At 37.7% G+C, this 22,151-nt stretch overlaps 1 protein-coding gene across 1 annotated transcript in view; it reads right to left on the bottom strand.

Moving 5' to 3' along the window:
- The window catches only part of KIF26B (kinesin family member 26B), a 275,199-nt gene that overhangs the window by 166,363 nt on the left and 86,685 nt on the right, over positions 1-22,151 (bottom strand). The gene's annotated exons all lie outside the window — the stretch shown is intronic.

Consider the following 22,151-nt stretch of genomic DNA (forward strand, 5'->3'; position numbering starts at 1 on the left):
TGGCGTTTAGGACAACATAAGAGCCATTGTCACATTGGTAACATGGATTCTGCAATTGTAGAGACTTTCTGCTGATCCTCATCCACAAGTCTAACATGAACTTCAGAGCAACAAAATGCTTCAAATTGATTGTGCTCATTGCTGAAAGAATCACTCTCAAGCTTCCCAGAAATTGTCTAGATGCTTGGTTACGGAGTTTTTTGGATAAGTAGTTCTTAAACACAAGCGCTCCAAAATAATCACTTAACAAAGAAACATGAGATACCTTTAGAAAGATACAAACCACTGCCCCTCACCTATGAACTCAGAAAGAAGTGTATATTAGTCAGCAAATAGAATGTTAATGCTTCTTAATAAATAGAGATGAAGATTTTATAAAGCCTGTTATTAAGGTGGCATTTTCTTATTGTAAACTACAAACAAAATTAAGAAGAAGGTGGAAGTAATCAAATATATTCACAAAAAATTCTGTATTTGTGGAGTACCACAAATAGAACAGAGAGAAGTGAAGAAAATAATACTTATTTTAGTAATCACATGGGCAGATGCAGAATGGGGTTGTTCCCCAATTGTAGGGGTTTCAGTAATATAAATAATATAATAGAAATGCTGCTTTATCATGTGTCCTACACAACAGTCCAAGTACAACAGGGATGATCAACTGCTCAAACTGCAAGTTCTGAAACATCTCTATGTTACTGACCACCAGTGCCTGCTGGACAGGCAGGAGCTCTCCTTCCTGCTCAATCACACCACTTGCTTTGTTGCAGAAAACAATGTGAAAAAAAATTGTTCACATTGACATATCATCTGCAAAAAGCAGCATCCCTGAGTGCCCCCCTAGAGATGCCCTGGATGGACACTCATAAAACAATGTGTTGGGCTTGTTAAGGACCCTCTTGATCCTGAGGGTCCAGCAACACTGCCTGGTTTCCTTATAGATGATGGCAAACTTCCTAGGCAAAAAAATCTGCTTCTTAGCAGGAACTCTCTCAGAACTAAATTCCAAACATACATCATGTCTATCCTTGTGCTCCATTGATTTACTCTTCTCCTCAGCAGGGACACTTCTTATTTAAGACCACATTACAGGGATACCAAAATGAGAACATACCTAAGACACAATAAAACCAATATAAAATAAGAACTGGCCTAGCAATAGTTCAGGATCTCCTAACCTAGAAAGACCTCCACTTTTAGCACTTTTTACTTTCTACTCTTGTGGGATTTTTTCAATAGTGAAATGTCTCTAGAAGCATCGAAAACTGAAATATTAACCTGAATTTCATTCTCTAAATCTTAATCTGAGAAGTCTGCAACACCACTTTGTGTTACACAGGAAAAGAGCCACAGAAGTATCTTGTGATATTGCAACCCTCATAACCTCTAACAGGTTTTGTCTGAATGAGTTCAAGTCACTCTGTTGCTATCTTTTCCTTACATCCCTTTGGTCATGTGGAAACAAAGGGAAAGGTGGTGCCATACCAAATTCTGTGCCAGGCTGTGAACCTTTTATGTATCCAGTACTTTCCAGAGTATTGTTTCTACTGCACAAATTTTTATTGTGGGTCAATCTGCAGGCTGAGGACCTCACTAGACACCAAGATATGTGTCCACGATATTTGACTGATAAAGGAGCCCAGAATATTCACATATCCAAAAACTAGTGACTTCAGGTCAGTTATTTTGCATTTCTTTCTTTTGTCTCACAGATTAGGAGTGTAGAAATCACTCAAGCTATTAAGCCAAACTGAAGAGTGGGATTTGGAGGCAATCTTACCATCTCATTTATTCTGTGCTTCAGTCACAGCACCAAATTAACTCTTTCTCTTCTGGCCATGCTTTCTGAAGTTCACACATATACAAAATTGAGTAAATCACCCAGGATAGATCGTGCATTTAAGGAGAAATACTCATAGAACAGATATTTCCAAAGTTCTTGGAGAATATTTTTCTCCATCCTAGTTCGAAAAACATTGTTGAAAATTACTCTTTGAGCATTAAAAAACTCAGGTGATTTTTTTTTTTAACCTTTTTCTTTTTCGACACCATCATATGCCTGGCAAGTACAGTTCATGGAAATCTGCCCCTTTACTGTCACCATCTCTCTTAGTAGATGCTGTTTCTATGCTTAAGGGGGAAAAGACTTAATGCCTAAATTTTCTTTCTTTTTTGTGAGTACCCACATAGTATATACATGAGGTTTAAGATCAGTTAATAGGATATATTTTGAGAAATTCCTTTATAGAATTTTTGGCAGTACATCACTGCCTGGATAGGCAACAAAAAGACAAAGCATGAAACAACGCAACCTTTCATGCCTCAATAAAAACCTTTTAAGTGCACATGGAACAAGACAGATATCCCTCCCAAGGCTCCATTTTTTTCTTCTGTCTCATAAATGCAAGGCAACCATTAACCTCCTCTTTCTCTGCTTTCTGACACTACACAGCAAGAGCTGGAGATAAATCATGATTTCAATTCTGTACTTCATAGGAAAAAGATGGCTCTGCAGCTAAACCACAGGTGTCAGCTGGGATAGATTCTCTTCCAGTTCCAATTACAGAGTCTCTCTGTGCATAAGATTTGCCATTGTGCAGTATGAGGTTAATTATATTTACATAAGGGCATTTTATAGCCAAGCTCATTAATGTTTCTAAAACTCCTAACTGAGAACTCCCAACTGAAATTACCTATGCATACCTTACAAATGAAAGTTAGCATTTTTGAAAGATGTGAAATATCCATTGCTCTGTAGGTAGTGAAGCATTCAGGACCATCCCCACAATCTAGCTAACATCAGTGACTGACAAATGAAGTGGATGCACAGAAATTAGTGAAATATATCCATATCTGAAGCTAAATTCAAAATATAAATCTGTGTTCAAGTGCACTATAAAGCAATTCTCAGTGTCCAGAATTCCTAACCTCAGGAGAGAAGCTCACCAGCGAGAAGAAACTGAAGGTAGAAAGCTGTCTTTCATAAACACACATACGCTCATTAATGACTTCTTTGGCAATCTACTCTTTATTCAGAGCAGCACTGAATTTTCTGCCCAATAAATACAGACTAAATGACTTCCTGGGTTATTTTAGACAATAAATGTCTATGTTAACCAAGAAAAAAAGTTCTTCTGAAAGACTCGTCTTTTAAGGATGAGTTGAGGGAAGCACTAAAGGATACATCTCTCAAAGCTCTAAGTACCAAAAACATCGTAAATTAATATAAACCTGTCTAAACCACAAGCTTAAGAACTTGATACCAAGTTTTCCATTACGCACAATCAGGCACTCTGGTTGTTCTATAATATTAATCTTTTACCTTCCAACCAACTCCTTTTTGTCATCAGTTTCTTCTCAGTCATAACAAGATAAAGTTACTCTTCCTATCCTTTGGCTCAAGGAGGCTGGTTTCTGGTGTATGGAGTGATGAAACAAGCAGTGGGAAGTACAACTCACAGTACATCCTGCATGTGATCCTTCTTCTGACGCATGCATGGAAAACCAAATCTTTCCCAAGAACTAAGCAGCCCTGTTTTCCCTGGTCTTGATCTACTAATTCTTAAACATTGAGGCAAGTCTCTAATTTACAAACTAATTTTGAAAACTGAAAGAATTTGTCTGCTTCCTTTAGTGCATAAGAGTTCACTGTCTGATGTGCTGGTACAGTAGATTGCAGAATGAGATTAAAAACCTGAAGTTTTCTGTCAGCCACCAGCTTCCCAGCCACTAAAACTGTCAGTGGAATTACAGTAACTTGCCTATAGGAAGCAGCATCAGAAAAGAAATGGAGCAGGAGCTGACACTTCTTGAGTCTCTTCAGAAGGGAGGTTAATGAAGAAAATATTGGAATTCTACCTCACCTGCATTTCTCACCAAGGGAATTTATCAGTAAGTAGTAGGCCCTCTTCCCATAAGTTAGCAATTTTCTCTGAGCCTTCTGGTAATAATGACTTCATCCTTTTTGCCTAACATAGAAATTCTGCATTAAGTTCTGTGCAGTAACAAAAAAGTGCAGCATAAATTTATGTTTGGTAGCATTCAAAGCTAGGATTCTTTATACTCAATATAAAAAAGAAAGACAAATGTGGATAATTTGACATTTATTAGATTTCATTTTCATAATTTTACCATATTGGTAGGAGACATTAGCATGCGAAAATAAGAAATATAAATAATAATGGATCAGTTTCAAATACCCTTGTTAAATACAGCTTTAAATGTTTTGAGTTAAAGCTGGTAGAGTGTTTATTGAAATTGAACTACCATTAAACTGAAGCTGGATTTTAAGGGCAAAGGGGTAGAGAAAAAGAGAAATCTTGTGCTGCCCACACAACTATCAAATTATTAACACATCCTTTACAGGGTAAAAAGGAACAATTACACCATTCAATCAGAGCAACTTGAAAGTGGTGGTGATTTCCAAAGTCATTCATCTTTTAATACACCACAGAGTACCAAGGACATAGTCTGCATCTCTCACAAACCACTCACTACAACAGAAGACACATTTAAAGACTTATTCAGGACAAAGTTCACCTTTAGAGAAAAAATCCTTTTGAATCAGCAAGCAAGTTCCTTAGCTAAAGGCACTGCCATAATCCTACAGCATTCTGCCATTTCATTATGACCTTTTTCTTTCCCAGTAAAATACTGAGCAGCTCTATAGCCAGAGACCACTGCAACCACTGATACAGACTGTGTCTGAACAAGAGCAAGACAGCAGATGCTGATAGCCCTTTCCTTGTCAAAAGAATGTGCTCTATGAGAAAGAGGTTGACAAAAGGACACACATAATGTCTGCTGCATTCAAACTCTTTCTTGTATGTAGACATCCTGAAGCTGCTTAGCCGAGGCAAGGCACTGTTCATTGTGAGCACTGAAAGTCTACAGAGTATCTTTGTGCACACTTTGCTCCTACTTTACACAAACTTGCACACAGAATCTGATATATTGAATCTAGCAGAAGGGGCTACTGTAACAGCACAGATTGTGGGTAAACACAAAACAAGGCACCTTAGAAAGAGTGAGGCTTTTCAAAGAGGGAATCACTGGCATGGTAAGAATGCTGATTATGCTTTGTATTAAATCAGTCATGATTTAGCATAAACTACTTTTATCTAAACATAAATTAGTTACCATGACAGCATGGAGAGTTTAATTGCAACCTCCAGCTTCCTGCTGTCCAAAAGAAAGATGACTTTTGACTATTGCAGCCACCTCCCATGTCCCTCTATAAAGCAGATAATGATGATGATGATGACTATCATCATTAACACTATTATTATTAACATAGATCCAGTGCATTCTTCAGCACAGATGAAACCCAAATTTTTGCAGGCATGGGCACATCTTCCCATCAAAGCTGTATGTTATATTTAGTCCTATGGCACACTCAAGAGCTCATTAAATTAAACATTTTGCCACAAATTGTTGAATGTCTCAAGATCAGCTACTTAGAGGCTGATCAAGCATCCAAATAAAGGTGGACTCCTTTTCCATAAAACATTTTCCTCAAATTCTTACATGTTAAGAGTTCTGCCTTACAAAACAGGAGTTTTTTTTCCAGTTGGATCCCTCTAAGAGAGCTGGTGGGATTTATCCAAGAGTGGATGGCTGATGTCATCGTGAGATGTCTCACAATGATTGCTGAACAGTCTTGGAAATCCAGAGAGATCCTGATTGACTGAAGGCTTCAGAACACTGTCCCAGTTTTCAGGAAGGGTAAAAGGAATGACCCTGGTGACTACAAGCCCGTCACTCTCACTTCAGTGCCTAGTAAAATCATGAGGAAGATCATACCAGGAGTTATTGCAAAACACCTGAAGGACAACACAGTCATTGGTCACAGCCAGCATGGCTCTGTGAGGGGATGTCCTGCTTGTCAAACCAGACTTCCTGTTATGACAAGATAACACACCTTGAATTCAGGACAGCAAATATCTACTTAAGTGAACTCAATTCCTGTACAGAAGTAGATCCAAGTCTGCAGTACTCCTTTAATCAGAATGACACAGCATGTAAATTTTATTTATTAGCTGCTTCTTAATTATCAAACTATTTTCTGAAAGGTAAGGCTTCTACTTTTTACAAAACCTCAACAGCTATCAGAACTACCTTTTTCAACACCCTCAAAGTTTTCTCATGTCCCTTCAGGATTATGCCAGCCTTTTCTATGAGAGGAAGCTACAGGCTGGATAGCCATTCTGGGGTGTAAATGTGCAGGCCCTCCTTGCCCAGAGACCCTCAGTGAAGCACTCTTGCCACAGGCAGACTCCTGTAGGGCTGTGAGCCATCCCTTTCGAGTAAAGCACCATCAGCCAGGCCCACCTACACCTCTCATTCACAAAGTTCCCCCAGCCAAGCCTCTGCTGACACATCAGCAATGTAAGGTTTCCCAGCTGGCATATTCCCATACCGACTCTGCAAATGAAAAATAGGAACATCAGCTAGCAAAGAGTGGTTCTGTTCTCAATTTTGTGTCTCTAAGCATTTTAGCAATGCAAAAACAACAATGTTGCTGTGCAGCAACACAATAAAACTGCTTCCTTTCTCGTCAAGAAGATGGCAATAACATATCAATCTGTTGGAAAACTGAGGCTACCTATAGCTTTCAGAATTTTTTTTAAATCTACTTTTATGAAGTTGTTAATTCTCCAAGTTACCTGTATATCTTGCTGCATTATAAAGCTGTGCAGCTGGAAATTAATCAGATCTTTTTGCACTATGACTTATTCTCTATCAGACTAGTAACAATTTACAGGAGAAAATGCCTTTCTTTTGTGTGACTCAGTTAAAGCTGCTTTCATACATCCAGATTCAGCACTCTCACTGTAATCCCTTGTTGCATCAGCCACCTTTTGAGTCCTCAGCAGCCAGGCTAATTGTGCTAAAATAACTGGTGCAGCAATCGAAAGAGGAGTATGTCTGACTCCTGTCTGTACACGAGGGGCAGCAGTTAAATGAAGTGACTGCATTTCTGAAGCTGAGGCACAGCTCTATTGCACTGAGTGCAGGAGTAGTGCATTTGTTATGAAAACAAGCTTTCATTTCTCTGATCAGTTACCAACTGTCAGCAATGTCAAGACATCATAAGAAGTTCAAATCTTACTGTAGCTGTTTCCTTATCACAAACAATCTGTGAGACACTGACCTTTCACTTGTCACTTGACAAGAACAGCTCTAGAAGCTACCAGAGTGTGACAGTATGTGGGCTTAACTTAAATGGCATTATTGACCCAGAAAGGAACCTCTTTCTGTAGCCAGCAAGAGAATTAGGAATAAAAACCACAATTTGTTTATCCACACATAGGTGGAATCATTAGCCTTTATTTAAGTAAAGACATACAGTTAAATTCTACCAGGAAAATACAAGGAGAGAGAAGTACTTCATTTAGAATATAGAAAAATCATCTGACAGGCTTAGAGATTCCTGCAATGATTACTGCATAAGCATGTGGCATAATGCAGATTCAGTCCACGCACATAATCACCTCAAGGTGAGAAAGATCTTAGTTCCCCTTTTTTGGGGGGGCTCAGATCAGTACACACCTGGCAGGTCTCTTACCAACCTGCTCATGGAAAGGTGCATGGGTTTGACCCCCAGGGATCTAGAAAGTTTCTATTTGGAAATTAGTACCATTGCAGTGGCTTCCCCATCAGAAAGAAATAATCACTATCAGCTTTTTTATAAACTACTGACATAGGTTTAATCATATTAATGCTAGCAGATACCACAACAATCTAAATTGCCCTTTCTGTCTCCCTACTATAAATAGTCCCTTGAAGATTCTCCTTCCTTCATTGAACCAATGTGAAGATGGGGCAACAGCTGATATCAAGTTACCAATGCTCATGGGAGCAGCCATGAAAGTGTCTCATTTCCAGAGGAGTCTTTAGCTTTTTTTGCTAAAGAAAAAAACCCTGAATGTTCTGCAGAAGTTACACATCAGCAGGAGTGACCTCTATAAATTTAGCAATGTTGGTCTTTCTAATCTGTCACAATACACTAACACATCTTTCTTGCATGTTAATAATTAAAAAATCCTGCCTACATTTTAAAAGTATTTTATTACAGCAACAATTATAACTTTTAAGAGGAATACATGAAAATAATTCAAAAGGTTCCAGAAGAGCCTTCAAATGAGACCAGGAACTGGACAGAAACAGTTGCTTCCCAATCTGAAGGTGAATGCCTTAAGCCATACATTTGGTTGCCCTATTACCTTAGTTTGCATAGCTACAGCTGTTATTAGCAGTCATAAAAATCACCCAACTGTAAGCATTTGACTTGGAGGCCACTTCCTGGGGTGAATTCCAGAGGCTGACAAGGTGCTCAGTTATGCTATGCTGTCTTCTGTTTCCTCTAGATTTATTGCCCTCTCAGCTAATGAAAGGAAAAAAAAAAAAAAAAAAGCACATCTTCAAACTCATCTGGACTTAATCAGATAAAAATTAAGTTGGTGCATACTGTAAATTGTTAGTAAGTTAACCTCTCTCTGTTCTGGTTCCCTTTCAGTGGCATAAATGGATCAACTTGTGACCTTCAGCTCACACACTTGGAATGGCACTCCACTTGGAATGGGATGGGATGCATCTTTCACACACAGCACCGAACAGCCTCAGCTTTTTACATAAGCTTCTAGACTACTCCTATTTTCCAACCTAATCATGTTTTTCTCTCCTCCCATTTGCTGCAATTTCTGTCATGTTTTCCATTCAAATTGTTTGTTTCAGCTCAGATTTGCAAGCCTTGAAGGGATCCAAGCTAAGCACAGTTTTCCAGGCTCTAACTAAATACTACATTATCCAAAGATAACCTAGCATTTAATTCAAGTGCACACAATGATCTGTCCCCAGTATATGCAATTTGCATTTTGGTTTGCAGGAACCATCATAATCCATCTTCACTATGACAGCTTTACAGTACAAAGATGACATTCCCATGTGTTCCCTTAGGGCCTTTGTACACTAAGAACTTTAAACATGCTAACTGTCCATTCTCAGCTTTAATTTTGAGCATATTCACTAGCAGACTGGGTAATTAATACCAATCCCCATCTCCTCTGACCAGCTGAATAAGGTCAGATGAAGAACAATATTTGGCTCTCATCATTGATTTTAAATTACTCTTTTTTAGAAAATGTTGAGACATAACTCCTTTACTATTCTCAGATTACATTTTAAAAATCAGTGATCAATTTGGAAGATATAGACTACAGACATGCATATTCTGAAAACTGCACCATTCTGAAAAATTAATTGGAGAGAGGAAGGGGCACAGGCTTTACTCTGGGTGTGCTCTACAGCTGTTTCTAAAAATGCAGGAGAGAGAACAACTGAATATCCATTCAGCACTATGCAACACTAACAACTAGCAATCACTCCTCAAGAGATTATATTCTTTCAAATTCCATCAGTATAACCTATCATGGCAATTTTTAGTGGACAAATAACAACCTGATTCATGAGGAATTATTTTCCTCTGAAACAGAACTCATATCAAACCAAAGGTAGACACCACTCAGCTTTAATGATTGTGTATGATTTGCTGTCTAGGAAAAGTGCTGCAAAAGACAAATACAAGACATTCATATGCAAGACAGTCTTATGCATCTTGTTGCCCAATGTATTTAACTCTGGAATGTAGCACACACAGTAAATACTACCAATTCTTTACTCTTTACTCATAGCTACACTGTGTTTATACTTTCACAGCAAAACTTGTTCACAGTACCTATCCACAGCATGCTCTTCCAGCTTTTGTTATAAATTATTGCCTGTCTTTGAACTGCATTAATGTCAGGTAGTTTTGTGCTTTGTAAATTGTCTAAGTCTCATCATTATTTAAATTTTTGCATCCTTGTAGGCTTATTATTTCCTAATTTTTACTAGTAGAATTATTTCATTTCTATTACTGCCTGGAAGTATACTATCAAGTCTTACAACTACATTCATTTCTTTCTCTTTAAAGTCAGCCTAAACTAACTTCAAATGGCACAGTTGTACTTATTTTTCTCCTTTTTATCTTTTTTTTTTTTTAACACTCTGACAATGAATAGAAACTTTCTTCTACACAGGACACAAACAACAGCAAAAGTTCATTGCCCCAAGGACTTTGCACAAGAAACTAAACAGACAAAATGTACTTCACTATTGTTTTAAAATAAACAGTGATTAAAATTAGTGCAGGAACAATTGGTTGATATTTTTTTAAGCAAACAGAAGGATTATACTAACTGGCCCCTTGGGGATGAAACAGATTTATAACAGATTTAATTAAATGTATTTAATGAAATTCAAATATAATAACAACAAGCTAGCACACCATCTGAAATGATGCCTGAACTCTAGTAAACTATTCTGAACTGTAATAAATGTCTCATTGTCATCTTCAGTTTTAATTTTGGCTTATTGCACTGAGAATTTTTCTTTGCACATGAACTGTTTTGAATGTTTCCCCTCCATTTTATTTAGTGGGTTTGCAATGTAAAATTTTCAGAAGCTACTATTAAATTAATTTTTGAAAGGAACCCTTTATTCTATTGTAATTACTTTTTTTAATAGAGCATCATGGACTGATTTGCTGCTCCATAGTAACATGTCAAAAGAAGGATCACTGACCACGGGTCAGTGCAAGTACAGTGCTGTAATCTGTTTAACTGAAGTAAAAGGTCCCACTGTCTCTTCACCAGGTTTCCTATAGGCACTTCCAAAGGCACCCTGCACAGACATTTACTCTAGGACAAATGGAACACAAGATGGGCATGAACCAGCTCCAAAATGTAGAGCAGTACCACATATGCAGGATAACAACCAAGCCTTCTGGAACTAATGCTTGCTGATGCTTACTGCAGTGTGCCCTATGGACAATGGGGTTCATTCACAAAGGGTTCAGTCTTATCCACCCTGAATAGCTGATTATAAAACTCCCAACAAAAAAAAATATTGCTTTTTCAAACTAATTTTTCCATCTTTCCAGCAGAAAAGCATTACTGTAAAGTACCCTAGGAGAAAACAGACTACTGTAGGAGAATGAAAGGATTTTAATATTTCCTGGAATTACTAAAGTCAGAAATCAAGGCAGAGTAAACAAGAAAGATATATCCTGGACTCAGGAGCTTTTTGAAAAAATATGTTTCAAAGATACTAAAACCTAAAAACTTCAGAGGTCAATTTAGAACTTCTACAGTGTTTTCCTTTCCCAAGGGCACACTTTCAAGTGAATCCTACTAAAGCAAAGTCCTTATTTGCAAGTTTCTTTTCTTCTCAGAAAGCACAGTAGCAGCTTGTTGTAAAAGGCAGAGTGTATGAACTCTGCACAGTTGATAAAAATTCCAGCTCAAGCTGTATTTGAAGATAAAAAAACAATCAACCAGCAAGATATTTTTAGTCAGTCCCTTCTGTTACCAATGTTTTTTTCAAATTGTTCTGAGACCTTATGATTTCTGTTTCATAATCCACTCTGATATTGATTCTTTCAGGCAGGCAGAGAAAAAAATAACCTAAACACATGAAATGACAAGATGGCCCTTTTTGTCCTGAGTGTAACAGGAAAGAAGGTTATTCTCTCATCTCTTCACAGGCTGCATAGCAGCCACCTAAGGCATTTCCTTCAACCCTCCTGTACATCCATTTCTAAACACATATAGCACAGCATAATAAAATTTGCTTCCTCCCACCAAGAATTTTTTATCATTTTAGAGATATGGACTTTAAAGTCTGCAAAATATTATAGTTACCAATTCAACTGGGTTTACATTATATATTTCCCCACAAAATTTCATTTTTCTCCACTCCATGTCCATGCAATGTTTAAAAAGTCTTGGGAGGAAATTCTCTAATGGAAATTCTCCAAGCAGAAACTCTTGCTACTCTTACTGTAGTAGAGTTGTGGGTGCTGAGAGGTCCTTTAGCTTTCTGATGTAGCACCTAAAGATTCCTCACGAAATTATGAAGAGACATTTATACTCAATGTATTCAAACTGGGCAAAAGAATACTAGCAGCAATAGCATTAGCAAGGATTTTTTTTTTATCATTAATCATATAAAATTTTCCAGCAGATAGAAGGGGACACTGAGAGGATACTAGCAGCAATAGCATTAGCAAAGATTGTTTTTTTTATCATGAGTCATATAAAATTTTCCAGCAGATAGAAGGGGACACTGAGGAGTAAAACAGTTGTTTTCCAGGATTTCTGTTATGTGTTTATAACTTAGAGGCACCCTCCCACTCTCCCATGTGCAAAAGGAAATCAAGCCATAATAATCCTCCACTGCCACACTTGAAATCACCTTCCCTGGAGAACAGAGGAGGAATAAGGTGCTTTATTATTCATATTCACTGAATCATAAAATGCCTAGAGGCCACAGAAGTAATGGCCCGTTGCACTGGTGCCAACTGTCCCTACTTCAGAGACAAAGCATTGAGATGGCAGGGGGAAATAGCAAATATTCCTAATATATGACTAAGGTGATTGAGCAGTGAATGGAAAAGGAAGCAGAGAAATCCACATTGCTGAGATTGGAAAAATCTCATCTGCACATACATAACACCACTCTCTCAAGCCCCTTTCCAAAACCTTGAACTAAAGCAGGTGTCTGCATTTCATCCACTTTTACATAAATAGGAATAAATCTTGATAAGTTGGGCTGTGGCAATGTTTAAAAGGAGCTTTACAAAGGTTCTGAAGTGCAAGACAACAGTCAGGAGATCATAAGCATCACTACTCAATCCTGGCTGCAAATGGCATATCCTGGCATTTAGGATTACAGAGGCAAAGACCCTTGTGACGACTGACTAAGGATGGGAAACAATGAAAAGCCAGTAACATGAGAACTAGACTTTTCCCTCCAAAGCACTTAGCTGCATGAAAACAACTTGATCTCTCATTCAGCATTTACATCTAAAAGAAAAATAAAATAGATAAGCTTTAGGACAACCTCTGATACTCTTGAAATTTGTCAAAGAACTGTGGTGGCCAGGAACCTTTTGCTGCATTGTTCTCTTAAGTCACTTGAATAGTGTCTTGTTATATTATTTACTGGACAGGACAAACAATATTATTTTTGGTTTACATTACTTCAAAGTAAAAGTATAGAAATCTCAAAAAGCATGCAAACTAAGCCTCAGTTAAACCTACCTAGCATTGCAAGACACTTCAAAATGACTTCTGTAGAAACTGGTCCCAATGCAGACAAAGCTGAGTGCATTTTCCCTGTCAGTCCTGTCTCTGATCACTGCCATGATGTATCGGAATTGCACAATTACAAATCATGTCACATCCTTTTCTACCTTCTGCACGCTGGCAACAAACTTCACACAAAGTCTTCAGGGACCACAGAGACTGATCAATTAAGCACTGATAGTATCTCATTACATTTTCTTGTGATGCGCTCTCTATAATTTCTTTAATAGCACTTGAATTAATTTTCCATTTTCTATGTGGCACTTCAATAACCGAGAAAATATACAAGAATAAAGCAAAGAGATGACTGTGCTTATGATTTGTGTTTAAATCCAGCTACATTGCCTAGCTCCAGCAGCCTGAAACATGTCAGGAAGGAAAGCAATAATAAACCATATCTGTCACCTATCTTTTACAGGAAAGAGTATATCACTATATGCTTCAAAAAAGGGGGTTGATTTTTTTTTAAAAAACAGGCCTAAACTCTGCTTTTATTAATAGCCTTGATGTAAAGAACTGGCAGGATTCACATTACAGGTGTTTTATAGTTATCCAGTGACACTGATCATGCAGCCACAGCAAGTGAGGGAAGCAGAAGTGATTTCATCAAGCAGAGCTTCAAATTTCAATTATTTTTCTGCCCTTCCCACTAGCCTTTACATAAATTTCGGCAAATATTTAATATACACTTATACATGCCACTTTCCCAAGCCAAAAAAGCGTCAATTTGAAGTAAAGCTTGGCAGATGTATGTATTTGATTCAAAGAGCTCTCACAACAGAAATATTTCACCTGCACACCAACACACACAACTGTGACCTTGTACTGGTTGCACTGTAGTCACTTGACAGTCACATCTACCAGTCACAACTGAGATTTTCCTGGTGTATAGAACCCAAGTCCTCAGATTCCTGAATGACAGAAGTGATGGTAACTTCAGTCCTCTCATACAAGGAGGAGCTACAGATCCTTCTGCTGAGGTTTGCTAGCAACATTAGCCACAATGAGTACACAACCACTCTTGGGAGATGAAAGCTCATTACCATTCCTTTAACCTTTGGAGCAGCTCTGAATTCTGCTTGAGAGGTTATGTGGAAGTGAAAGGTGAAGTGCAATTTCATTTCTTAAAAGATGTTTTCATTAACTGAGAGGGGCTTTTTCTCACCCTGGTACAGATGTGATTCTTCCTTTTACTTCATAAAACACATCTTGACACATTCAAAGTTCAAAAGAAGCTGGACAATCAGGTTTCTGCTTTCATTTGTCAAGAGCAGTTCCAACAGACTCTTCAGAGCAGGGTGACACAAGAAGACCATGGAGAAAACAATCTTCCCCATTCACCAACACAAAAGAGAAGTGGAGGCCCCTCTGAGTGCAAGATTCCATATTTTCTCCCATCACCACAGCTGTTGTCACACTCTGGCTGATCAGATCTTACAGGGCTGATGCTGCTCTCAGTCTTATCTGTATTTCACCAATGTAGCCATGTCAGCTGCAAAGCCATTATCCTGGAGTGAGACAGAAGAGGGTCTGGTCCCAAATGCGTTCTATCTGACAACACCCACCTCAAGTCCTCAGTGCCCTGGAATGTAAGCGGAGAACCAACCACTTTAACTCAGATCTACTGAATTAAAGAGAACTGGCCCAACAAGAAGTTGATTCTCCCTCTCTGATGCCATTTCAGAAGCACTTTGGAGAAAAGAAAATAGTGGGTTTACATGATAGCTCTGTGGAATTTCAGAGTTACATGAGTCTCCAGCCATGCTTTCAATACTTCCTATAAGCACAGCAGAGTATCAAAGTAAAAGGTTTTGTAAGTTTATTTTTTGCATAGTAAGATACTTCTCCATGTTTAAAGTCTCAAATACGTTTCTAAGAAGAAGTCAAAGAACAGAATTCTACAAAAGGCACAAAAATATGGTGTTTCTAAATCTAATCTTAATTCTATGTCCCATTTATGTAAAGCAATGTGAGAAGAAAATGTTGTAGTCAATGAGACAGTACATTGATTTGTGTCTTTTTTGAGTGATATCCCTTAGGAATTTAAAGGGAAGCTCCTAAAAATTGCTTTCCAATTCCTTGGCCATCCCTCTCCTTCTGATCTCAATTAGAATGAGTTGCCTTTGGTTCAGTACATTGCTTTTTCCTCTCTCTTTGCAACAGATGATGAAAAATTAGTAAAATATAGGAGTATCACCCACAAGACTGAATCTTTACAGAAAAGTAAAGACCAAAATGTTTCTCAGATGAATGATCCAACCCAAGAGAAGTTTTAGACTCTTCACACACTTTAGTAAGGAAAAAAAAAAGTTAAAATAATTCTGAAATGTACAGAGTTGTAAGTACAATTCTGCAATTGCAACTACGATTGTAAGAAATGTAAGTACAACATTTACATGGAGCCCTGAAAATGCTGTAGACATTGTTGGAAAAGCACTTTTCAGTGATATGTTTATCACAGGCCTCCCTCCAAAACACAGCACCTCTCACCCACTTTCAGAACAGAGGGACAAAAAGTTCATCTAAGCACTGAGTATCCTCCTCCCAGAGAACCCAGTAATACCTGTGCCAGCAAGATTCAGTGACAGTTTCAGAAATTCTAGTCCTTACCTATGTACTGGATGAATTTAAAGATGCCTTCTCCACAGATCACAAGATATCAAATACCTTATTCTATATAGCAATTTATATCTGACTTTTTAATCTTAATATCATAAAGAAGAGTCCTTTTTATTGCCCATAATCCTTTTCTAAATTTTCCTAAGCTTTTGGCCTTAATACTTTTTTAATTAGTTCCAAAAAACTGTACATTGCATAAAAAGTTTATTTCCCTTTACTTCCAAATTGGCTGTAGTAGCTCTCTATGAAATAAAGCAGGAGCTGACCATTTTCCTCTCTAGTTCTGTGCCACCTTGTTTACATCATAGGAAATAAAAGGACAATTTTGCCTCGATGTATCAGTTTGTCTTCCCCCTTCTCTATCCCATCTCTACATCAGTTTTCTCACTGCTGAAACACCCCTCTCAGTTTCTATTTTTTTCAATTAATGCAAGCAATCAGCACAGCTATTATTTAAGAAATGAAACTAGTCTCACATGGACAAAATCCTTAAGCTACAAGCAGGGAAGGAAACCAAGACTACAAATCCTCACTAATTGTGATCTTCTGGCTTTTGCTAATTTGGAGGATTAACTCACTCCTATAATAGTCCAGATTTCTTCCTCACATCACAATTGAGTCACGGGGTTTTCATATTCACAGGATAAGCCTATTTAGCTCTTTTCAGTCCATGGGATACCCTTTACCTCTTTCTTCCCTTGGTCACCCCAGCATCATGAAGGGGAAAAGTAATGATTCTAAGGTCATTAAGCCATGCATAAAAATGCCGTAAGAGATCAAATCATGCCAGAGTAATGCAAAAAAATAAACCTCACCTCCAGTTCACATAGACTCCAGTTTCCCGCCTTGAAGATATTAGAAAAGCAGTATACTACTGGGCTGTTAGTTGAAGGGTAGACAGGAGGAATGAAATACAAATAGCCAGCTCCAGTAATATACAAATTGGATGATCAAACAATCATGGCAAAATGTCAACTGATGACATCCACTGACTTTAGTGGGGTCATATCTAATTATTAGTGACTTGGTTTAGAAAGGCTTTTAGCCAGAGGAAAGCTACTTCAGAGATAACAACTAATGCATGGGGGAAGAGGGCAACAGAGATAATCAAGCAAGGATATAATTTCAGTGCCAATGAATTTGTTTGACAATCTGTTTCTTGGCCCAGTCAAACAATCTTTGTAAATAAAATTCTTGCACTTTTAATATATAGTCTGATTATGGAGCCACTTTGTTAAGACTCCAGGCCACAGAATGAAAAACAAAAAAAAAATCAGTGCAAGAATTTGCACACATCTGCTCAGCATCATCATTCAGGAGCTCACAGTAATAGGAACAAAAAGGTTTTTACTGCATTCAGGGAGCCATCATAGTCAAACATGGGTCTCATACATGTGGTGACTGAACTGCTTTTGAAACATAAGCCATCCCAGAAATTCTGGACCAAAGCCTAACTGCACAAAGGCAAAATACCTCCAGAATTTGGTATCTCAGGGAATTGTGTGTGGTTGAGGAAGAACACAATACTAGAAAGGTCAGTATACAAATCTCTTATTTTGTTGTTGCTAAGATGCTTTGGTAAAATAGGTCTGGCTCTAGGAAGCATGGCATAATTACAGAAGACACCTGTTGGTCTGCAGATAGAGCAAGTAACTTGATTTTTGTACCTTGCATTATATCCCTTAGAAGCTACTTAAATTACCCTGGCACCAATGGAGCAATCATTAACATTTTATCTTCATTCTGCTGAACACTAAGAAGCAATAGAGGCAGCAGCAAACAGAAGAGAAATAAATAATACAGCAAAGGCTTGGAAAAAAACTTGGAATCAAAATCCTGGATGGCAATACCTCCCGCACAGGCATTGGTTCTCCATCTTGCACCCAAATCCAATCATTACCAGTTTCTTTTTAAAAGCCTGGGCCTGAATGAACTGATGTGTTACATGACAGCCATGACCTAAGTAAACTCCAAACAAATCATTCATCACAGCAAAGCTCCAGATCATGCTGGTACATTCTCAGAGAACTGTTCTTCTAAACACACGTTATACATAAAGAGGCAACAGAAAGCACATATTGTAGGCTTTCATCAGCTGTACACAAACAAAGCCTTTTATAATTCTGAATAGGTTTGAGATCATTATGCCTGGGGCCAAGAGGCTCCCAGTAGTTTAAGATCTAATTTTCCAAACTTTTGGTCAAAAGAGTCTTTTTAAGTGCTGGGGAGAAAGGAACATTTTTTCTGTGAATATGTTCTGTTCACAATGCCCCTACTCAAAACCTCACATGCACTGTTTTGCTGCTTACAAAAAGCAAGCTTCACAGCCTCCAGGTCAGGAGCAGGAGGTGCTCACTCACATCAGCCTCCACATTTTCTGTCACCCATCATTCCCTTTTATGGCCTAAATTGTTCCTGGAACTGTTGACTTTCTCCAGTTCTTGGGCTCATTCTGACCTTCCTGTCTCTCAAATTGACCAAACACATTGTTTTAAATTTTCTTCTGTTTGCCTTTTGAAATTATCTACTTCAAGACATGAAAGATTCTTGTGCAGATCCAGGAGGATAACTAGAAGACAAGGAAATGCCTACTCTTTTATGCTCTGGGGCTACCACCATGATGAAGCCAATACCTTGCTGGTTTAAAGGCACACCAACCATGAGAGCCAACCAGGCAATTTAACATTTTAGTAAAAACTGGAGGGCTTTGACTCCAGAAAAAAAGTGTAACCAGCTTAATCTAGTCACTATTATCAACTCCTTTCTCTTTCAAAGCAAACCCTGAATTAGTCTGAACTCCTAAGCACTCAAACCTTATTCTCTAATGTGGTGGTTTTGTTTTGGCTACTTTATCAGCTTGTGATAATAAAGTAATAAAAGTGTTATGCATTAAATTTAATATTTCATTTTCTATGAAAATTACAAGAAGCAATAATTTCATCAATGAATTTGGACTTTTCATTCCTACATTAGCACCCCAGGCCCAGAGGGTTTTGTTTCCTCTTTGGAAGTGTTCAGTAATCAATGATAACTAACAAAAGTGTACTTAACACTGTGGTATCCTGTAATTCACACCAGCAGCTCCACGAATAATTACAGCCCTTCTCAGGTAAAACCTCAACAATTTAAAAGAGTTTTCTCTGAGCAGGGAAGGACTGAAAACCTTTTGAATGATAGGGAGATCCACAGAACTCTTTACAAGTGTCAAAACAGTCTGATCCATGAGGCATACATACATTCACGCCGTGCTGACCAGCCCAGAAAGAGAACTATTTTCAGACTGAATCAAATTCTACCAAATTGTGTCTGGTATTTTTCTACATGTGTTAAACAGAAAGAGGTCAGTTTTACCCTGACCATTTCATCATTCCTGTTTCCATAGAAGGGTTGTAATGGGCCACACTCTTTGTTTAAGACCAATCAATTCCATTTCCCTGGCTCTGAGTCCCTGTTTTGCAGAAGTACCTCCCACCAAAATTTGACTCAGCTCGCTTTGAGTCAGGCCTAGGCGACACCACAGATCTTTAGAACCAGATTTTTGTTTCTGTTTCAAGATGTCTAAATATGGAATCATATAAAACAGGGACAGTGGGGACTGATGGGGTCATCTACACCATCTCCTAAGCTCCAAATAGGATCAGTTTTGCCTAAAAAATTCTTAGCAGCTATTCCTCTGATGTTCTTAGGAGACTCCATTCACTAGTTCCAATAATGCATCCATGAAATTACTATAAACCTTTTAGATCTGACATGCATTGCCAGTTAAATCTGGTACACTTCCATTTTTTTTTCAGATTTTAAACATATAATACATTACTAAAGCTGGTAATGTATAAATTCCGATTTGTTTTACTTACTCCTCATTGCAAAATGCTCTTTCTGCAAAATTAATTGAATAGTGGCATTTAAGACTTGTCCTAAACTAGTGCAGCAGTTCAGCTTTACAATATCACAACACTCCCTTTTATATTCATTTATTTTTATTGTTGTTCTACTGGAACTGAAACAAAAGTAGTAATTAACTGCCCATATCAAGGTTCCAATTTTAGGCAGTCTGGTAGGGAAGACGCTAAAAAAGGAGTAACATCCTGCAAGTTACAACTGTAGGAATACTTTTTGGTGCTTAAAATTGCAGTGAGTCACTTCTGAGCCACAGAATGTCACTTGCAAACTAATCTTTTCTCTTTTTTTCGTGATACTTTAAGGAAGATATCACAATCAGTTTTCAAGGTACTCAACCATTTCTTTTAAGTTATCTAGACTGTCTAACAGAAACTGATTTACAATGGGAGATGTCTACCACAGGTGCCATTAAGTCTAGAGCCATGAGACTGACTTCTCCCTGGACATCTATTTAACAAGATTATGATGTGGAAGGGTACTGCTCTTCTGTGTGTGAAGTGCAAGACTTTTTATCCCAAGAAATTATTTTCTACTCCTCTTAGCTAGTGCACAATGAAGTTTTTCTAATCACTATACTTAAGGGAAGGCAAGAAAATTTAATTAATATTTAGACATTCACAAGTTAGTAGGCAAGCACCACTTTTTTTTTTTAAATACACCTCCAAATCAAGAAGGGTTCTAATTAAGATGAGAGAACAGATTCACCTTCCTCATGCTCTTCCCCAGCAGAGTTTTGCAACTGTATGTGGATAACAAAAATGTATTTATGTGGGACAGAGATCTAAAATGTTTTGAAAATGTGTAGCAAGTAAGATTGGTGTCTGCACACAAAAGCAGAAAAAAAGAAAAGCTTGCATCTTACCAATATTTGAAATTACAAATTACTTTTCAAAGTTTTTCTTCTTACTCAACTAATTCCCACTCTAACACAGATACTACATAAACCAACACTAAAATCCTTTTAGCGTGCTTAAAGAAAAAAGTCTGTCATCATTATTTTTCAAATGGAGAATTAAATAAGGCAACTTGACCACAGTGAGAATTTTAACATTTGAGAGTAGAATCTTAAAGGAAAATATGAAACCTACGATCAACATACGCTAATACAGACCAGCTTTGCCAGGCTCGCTTGGGATTTTTTTTTGGTTCATAAATTTTTGTTTATTTTGCTGCTAGTTGAGGCTTTTGGTTGGGTTTTTGTTGCCTTTGGGGTTTTTTGGCTGAGAGGTGTCTTGAGAGCAGGCAATCTTTTGTATTTCAAGGTTATTGATAAACAAAGGTAGGGAAGAGTCCTGAATTTAACTGGACCCAAACAACACAATCAGCCTAGACAATTCTGAATATTAGATTTATATTAGTGAATATTTTTAAGACAAAATTAATCACCAAGGAAATCCAAACATTATAAAAAGTAAATAAACCCCACATTTTCACAGAACATGAACCTAGAAGATTGTAATTGCAGTAAAATGGAACTAATTTTCCCAATAAAAATAACAGTTGTTCAGATTTGTTAAGGTGCATTCTTTGTTTAGTTTTTTTTTTCTTAGCTGAAACATAGATCACATTTTTTTTCTTAGATCAAAACTATGATCACATACTGACCTACCCAAAAATGATTCAGGTTCAGTAGAGCATAAATCCACAAAAGCATAAAGTCGCATATTTTCCAGATAAAATAACTGTACTTCATTTCTGGTTTTACCCAGTTTGCTTTGGTGCATGACAATATTTTAATTCTTATCAATTACATTGCTTTTTTTCTGGCGATAATATCAGTTAGTCATACTAATAGAAGTTAAATATTAATTTAGGGATCTATCTTGCAATATGTTCATAATTTAGTAGAAAGACCAACTTCCAAAGTTATTTACATGCCTAAGGAAGCTAACTGGGACATTTCTATGAACCTGTGAAGAACAGGCGTATGTCACAATCTGCAAGTGCTTGGGTACTCTGAAAATACCACCAGCTGAAGTTAGGTGTGTCAGAAAGCCCACCTCCTGTCACACAAAAAAAGTTTCTTCAGGGCCTTCTGGTGTGGATGGGTTCTACAAGTACTTACAGGTGTGGTGTACTAGAAAACAATAGACCAAAGAGGAGGAAAAGAACATGCTGAAAAGTACATTAAAATCTCCCAGAACTGCTAGGATCTGGAGATTACTGAACCCCTTGAACCTGCTGGCATCAAGAATGTAGGCAACTTAAAACATGTCAAAGAAGTTAGTGCCTGCTCTATGTACCCGAATGATCACACACACAGAGGATGGAATAAAAGATCATCCAGATCCTTCCTGAATACCAGCTCAGAAAACACTGGTGCACTAGTGTCACTTTCCTCTTGGGAGTAACCAAGTGTGGCTGGCTCCCAGCTGTTGCTCTGAGTATTTTGAGTGAAAGTGAGTGAGGACTGTGTGAGCAAATAATTGAAAATACTGTATG

The sequence above is a fragment of the Serinus canaria genome, chromosome 3, assembly GCF_022539315.1.
Source record: "Serinus canaria isolate serCan28SL12 chromosome 3, serCan2020, whole genome shotgun sequence".
Lineage (NCBI taxonomy): Eukaryota > Metazoa > Chordata > Aves > Passeriformes > Fringillidae > Serinus > Serinus canaria.